Source organism: Suricata suricatta, chromosome 1 (assembly GCF_006229205.1).
Source record: "Suricata suricatta isolate VVHF042 chromosome 1, meerkat_22Aug2017_6uvM2_HiC, whole genome shotgun sequence".
Classification (NCBI taxonomy): Eukaryota; Metazoa; Chordata; class Mammalia; order Carnivora; family Herpestidae; genus Suricata; species Suricata suricatta.
The window spans coordinates 162,017,348-162,023,798 of NC_043700.1; positions in this window are offsets into that span (position 1 = coordinate 162,017,348).

A 6,451-nucleotide genomic window follows, 5' to 3' on the forward strand; every position below is an offset into this window, starting at 1 on the left:
TATTGTGGTGATCATTTCACAGTATATAAATATCAAATCACAAAGTTATACACCTGAAACCAATAAAATGCAATATGTTGATTATACCTAATTTAAAAAAAATCTCTTCTGCTGCTTACAGGTAGTTTCCTAAATTTTCTTTCTCTTTTTTCCCCAGTTTTATTGAGGTATGATTGATGAATGAAAATTATACATATTTAGATAGTACAACATGATTTTTTAATGGGTAACAAGTGGTGATTTAATATATGGATACATTGTGCAATGATTACCACAATCAAGTTAATTAACACATCCATCACCTCATACAGTTACCATTTGTGTGTGTGTGTGTGTGTGTGTGTGTGTGTGTGTAGTAGTGAGAACACTTAAGATGAAGATTTTAATCCTTCATTCTGTTAATTATAGTATATAATGTTTATTGATTTGTATCCCGGGGATAAATCCCCACCTGGTCATGGTATATGATCTTTATAACGTGCTGTTGAATATAGTTTACTAGTATTTGTTGAGGATTTTTCCATCTATGTTCATCAGTGATGGTTGCTCAGTAATTTTTTTTTTCTTGTCATGTCCTTATCTCGTTGGATATGAAGGTAATACTGGCTTTGTGAAATGAGTGGGAAAGTGTCCTCTCCTCTTCAATCTTTGGAAGAGTTTAAGAAAGATTGGTTTTAATTCTTTATTTTTTTTTAGTATATTTATTTATTTTTGAGAGAGAGAGTGCACACGGATGGGGCAGAGAAAGATGGAGACAGAGAATCCCAAGCAGTCTCCCCACCATCAGTGCAAAGCCCGATGTGGGGCTTGAACTTACAAACCATGAGATCTTGACCTGAGCCAAAATCAAGAAAGAGTTGGATGCTTAACCAGTGGAGCCAGCCAGCTGCCCCTATTAATTCTTTAAATGTTTGGTAAAATTTACCAATGCAGTCATCTGGTTTTAGGCTTCTCTTTTGTGGAAAGCTTTTGATTTACTGACCAATTCCCTTGTTTGCTATTGATCATTTTAGATTATCTATTTTTTCAAGACTGGTCTTGAAAGGTTGTATGTTTCAAAGAATTTATTCATTTCTTCTAAGTTATCCAATTTGTTGGTGTCTCATTGTTCATGGTAGCCTCGTATAATCCTTTGTATTTCTGTGGTATCAGTGAGCGGTAAATGTCTCTTTCCTTTATAATTTTACCTATGTGAGTCTTCTCTTTTTTCTTGGTTAATCTAGCTAAAAATATGCCAATTTTGTTTATACTTTCCAAAAAATTCTTAGTTTCAGTGATCTTTTCTTTCGTCTTTCTAGTCTCTATTTCATTTATTTCTGCTCTAATCTTTGTTGCTTCCTTCCTTTTTCTAACTTTGGACTTAGTTTATTCATTCTTTTCCCTAGTTCCTTGAAATGTAAAATTAAGTTGTTTAAGGTCTTTCTTTTTTCTTAATGTCAGCATTTATTGCCATAAAGGGCTTTTATTGCATCCCATAAGATTTGATATGTCGTATTTCCATTTTTTGTTAATCTCAAAGTATATTTCTGTTTCCTTTTTGATTAGTCTTTGACCTACTTGGTTTTCAGGAATTATTGTTTAATTTCAACATATTTTTAAATTTTCCAATTTTCCTCCTATTATTGATTTCTAGTTTCATACCATTGTGGTCATAGAAGATACTTGATATGATTTCAGTCTTCTTAAATGTGTTAAGACTTGTTTCATGGCCCAGGATATGCTCTATACTTGAGATTGTTTGCTGTGTACTTTAGAAGAATTTGTTTTGTATTGCTGTTAGATGGAATGTTCTTTAATGTCTGTTAGGTTCATTTGATCTATAGTGTTATTCATGTCCACTGTTTCCTTATTGATTTTCTATCTGGATAATGTATTCATCAATAGGGGTATTGAAATCCCCTCCTATTATCGTATTGTTATCTAGTTTTCCCTTCAGTTCTGTTAATATTTACCGTATAGATTTAGATTCTCCAGTATTGGGTGCATATATGTTTACAGCTGTTATTCCTTTTGATGAATTGACCACTTCATCATTATATAGGGACCTTCTCTATTTCTTGTGACTGATATTGACTGATTATCCGTTTTGTCTGGTATAAATATAATTATTCCTGCTTTCTTTTGGTTACCATTTGTGGAATAACTTTTCCCATCACTGCATTTCAGTCAATGTGTGTCTTAAAAGTTAAGGTGAGTCTCTTATAGGCAGCATATTGCTGGATGCTGTTTTTAAAAATTTTCCAGCCTCTGTCTTTAATTAGATAATTTAATCCATTTACATTTAAAGTAATTATTGATAGGTAAGGACTTGCTATTGCTATTTTGTTCATTGTTTTCTGACTGTTTTGTAATTCCTTTATTCCTCTCCTCCTCTCTTGCTGTCTTCTTTTGTGATTTGTTGATGTTTTTTGTACTGGTATGCTTTGATTTCTTTCTCCTTACCTTTTGTGTATATACTAGAGACTTCTTATTTATGGTTACTATGAGGTTTACCTGAAACATCTTTGTTATAATAGTCTACTTTAAGATAACAACTTAACTTCAATCATATACAAAATCTCTACACTTTTACTTCACCACACCCCACATTTTATGTTATTATGTCACACTTTATATCTTTTTTAATATTGTGTGTCCATTAACAAATTATTATAGTTATTTCAAATATTTTTGTCTTTTAACTTTTATATGAGTTAAAAATATGCACACCATCAATATTTGAGTATTCTGAATTTGACTATATTTACCTTTACCAATAAATTTTATATTTTCATACATTTTCATGCTGCTACTTTGCCTCCTTTCAACTTGAAAAAATCCATCTAACATTTTTTGTTAAGCAGGTCTAGTAGTGATGGACTCCTTCAGCTTTTATTTATCTCTCCTTCAGTTCTGGAAGACAGCTTTTTCAGGCATGGTATTCTTGGTTAGCAGGTTTTTTGTTTTTTTCTTTCAACACTTTGAATATAACTCCCTGCTGCCTTCCAGCCTGTAAGATTTATATTGAGAAATCTGGTACTAGCCCATAGGTGATCCCCTATATGTCACAAGTCTCTTTTACTGCTTTCAAAATTCTCTTTGTCTTTCACTTTTGACACCTTGATTATAATATGTCTTGAGGTAATGTTCCTTGGGTTGATCTTGCTTGAGGTATTTGAGTTTCGGGATTGGGACATTTCCAACCATTATTTTAAAAAAAAAACAACTTTCTGGGGGCATTTGAGTTTCATGTATCTGGATGTCCATATCTCTCCCAGGATTTGGGACATTTCCAACCATTTTTAAAACTTTCTGCTCCCTTCTTTCTCTCTTCTTCTGGTATTCCCATAATGCATATATTCATTATTTTGAGGGTATGCTGTAAGTTCTGTATGCTTTCTTCACTCTTTTACATTACTTTTTCTTTTTTGTTCTCTTTCAAATGACTTATCTTCGAGTTTTCTTGATTCTTTCTTCATCATGATCCAATCTGTGGTGAGCTCTCTTGAATTTTTCAGTCCTGTCATTATAGTCTTCAGCTCTATGATTTTGGTTTGTTTTTTGTTTTATATTTTGGTGTGTGCATGTTTTGAGTGGCTTCTATTTCTCTATTAAATCTCTCATTTTGTTCATACATTGTTTTCCTGATTTTGTTTAGTTTTTTATCTGTGTTTTCTTACATTTCATTGAGCTTCTTTAAGATGATTATTTTGAATTCTTTGTCAGGCCAATTTGTATGTCTCCATTTCTTTGGGGGTCAGTTACTGGTGCTTTATTAATTTCCTTTGGTGGTGTCATGTTTATCTGATTTTTTATGGTCTGTGTAGCCTTACATTGGTATCTGTGCATTTGAAGAAGCAAATATCTCTTCCAGGCCTTACAGACTGTTTTTGGCAGGTAGAGTCTGCTGTCTCAGGTCCTTGGACTGATAATATTGCCTCTTGGATTGCAGCTGAGTGAAGTTGGAGCTGGGCCATGTGGTTCCTGCCAGATCTGCCATGGGGTCCACCATTGGTAGGCCAGTTACCAGGAGTTTAGGCAGATGTGGATTGTCTGGTTCCTTGGGCAGGAACCAGGGTAGATTCTGTCTGGTTCCTGGGTTGACAAGACTGCCTCTAGAACCTTGGCCTATTAGCTGTCACTGGGACAAGGATCTTCAGGATCCTTAGATGACAGGCCTGTTACTAGCATGTAGATACATGTGGCTCCTGTTGGGTCACTAGAAGAGCTCCCAAATGGTCACTAAAGAGGAGGGGGTCCCTGGGAAGACAGGAATATTCCTGGCCCATGGCTAAGAGGAGCTGGAGCCCAATTGCAGGAACATTTCAGGATATAAAGTCAAACTGAGGTCGGCAAGCTTACCTTTGGGTAAGACATGAATGGGCATGTCTCCTTCTGGGTCCCTTGGCAGATGGTGCTGGTGTAGGTCCAAGGCCAAATGGGCTGTAGCCAAGTCATAGGACTGTTTCGAGGTCGTAACGAGGACCACAGCTTATGAGTCCGCTACCTGGACATGTACCTGCCTTCTCAGAATTGCTCTCCTCAGTCTTGGGCTCCATTAGGGTTTTACAATATCCTATCTGGATCTCACAGCACTCCCACAAAGGCACTTTTATCTGTGAGTAGCTGCCAAATTGTTGTTGCTGAGTGGGAGATATGAGGGGACCTCTTAGTCTACCATCTTCCTGAAGTCCTCCTGGAGGTTCTTACCGATTTGCTATTGTTTGATTTTGTTTAATCCATGTTAAATTAGTACTTGTAACTTATTTAAGATAGACATGCAGTTTTGTTTTGTTTTTGTTTTCTTTTTTTAGCAGATAGGTTTTCCCCACTGATTTGAACTACTTTCATTGACATATATTAAATTCTCACATATGCTGAGGTCCATTTCTGGATTCTCAATTCATTTCCACTGATTTTACTTGCTTTTGTCTATTTCTAGGCTAATCCTAATTTGATTTGTTTATCATGACCTCCAATATCTCTTTAGGCAAGTGCCTCTCTCCCTCTTCTTTTGCATATTTTTCTTGGCCGTCAATATTTAGTATTCATTCTTCCATACAAACTTTAAGATCAAGGTCTCAGGTGAAAGTGTATGTCTAGTTCAGCCTGAGTCACATGCACAGGGTGGGAAGCCAGCTTTGCAACTCTTTTTTAAATCATCAAACACCAAAGGTCTTATTTCTAAACCTCTCTCATATGAAGACCCTAATTATTCCTGGGGTCTTTGATTCTCACAACAAAAGGTTTGATTACTTCTCTTTCAAGAGATAGTAGAGTGACTACTTTCTATGCCAAGAAGATAATTTACATTCCCAGGGTGAGCAAAGGAACACCTCTTACTAGAGAAGCAGAAAAGAAAGCACATACACACACATGTTTAATTGCTGCTATATCATATTAAGGAAGTTGGACTTTACCCAACTTGTAGGTATTTAGTTAGCCATTTAAAAGTTTTAGGTGGAAGAATCACAAGATCAAGTTTGGCCGCAGCAAAGAACATGAAATGGGAGGGGAAGAAACTAAAGACAGAAGGCCCAGTTAAGGCACTACTGAAAAAAAAAAAGTACTACTGCAATAGTCCAGGCAAATATGACAAAGACCTTAAATAAGCCAACTGTCAGAGGTATAGAGAAAACAGGACAGTTTTGAAACCATGTGGCAGGTACAATTGATAGAATCAGTGATTGATTTGATGTTGAGTTAGATAAGAATCCAGAATAACTGCCTGATTTTTAGCAAAGGTGACACCATTGCTGGTGGTACAGTTAAATGGCACAGAAATACAGGGGAGGAGACGACTTGGGTGAAATGTAGTTAATGAGCTTAGTTTAGAACATGTTGAATTTGAAGGTCTGTGAAACATTTAAGTGGTGCTACTTAGCTGACATGAAGAATATATTGGGTTTGGAACTAAAGGGAGTGAAAGATAAGTAGTTTTAGGAACCACCAGAATATATGTGGTAGTAAAAACCGTGGAGGAAGGGAGCTGAGGATGGAACACTGAGGGACATCAACCTACACAGAGGAAGAGGAATTGGAGCCCGCCAGGGGTTCTAAGAATTAGCCATTTATGAAGCAGAAAGTGGTAACTGAAGGTAAAAGAGAAGATGTGTAAGAAGAAGGAAGTGGTCAGTTGTGTTGAAGGCAGGAGCAAGGCCTCAGAGGCGTCCGGTGGATTTGGCAATCACTGAATGGTGAACTTTGCTAGAGCAGTTTCAGTTGAGCGAGGTGAAAAGAAGCCAGGTTTAAAATGTAGAGTGAAGTCACAGAGTGAGGGGACATGCCAGATGCCTCCCCTTTGTCCCTCCAGATCCATGCACTACCCTCTACCACTCTGCTCTGTGTCTTAAATGAACAGCCACATCAAGAGGAGACCATGGAGTGCCTCCAATTGAGTTTGGCCAATAGTGAGCCCTGAGAGGAGATTGGAGGGAAGAAGAAGTGAGGTGGGGATTTATCTTCTCACAAT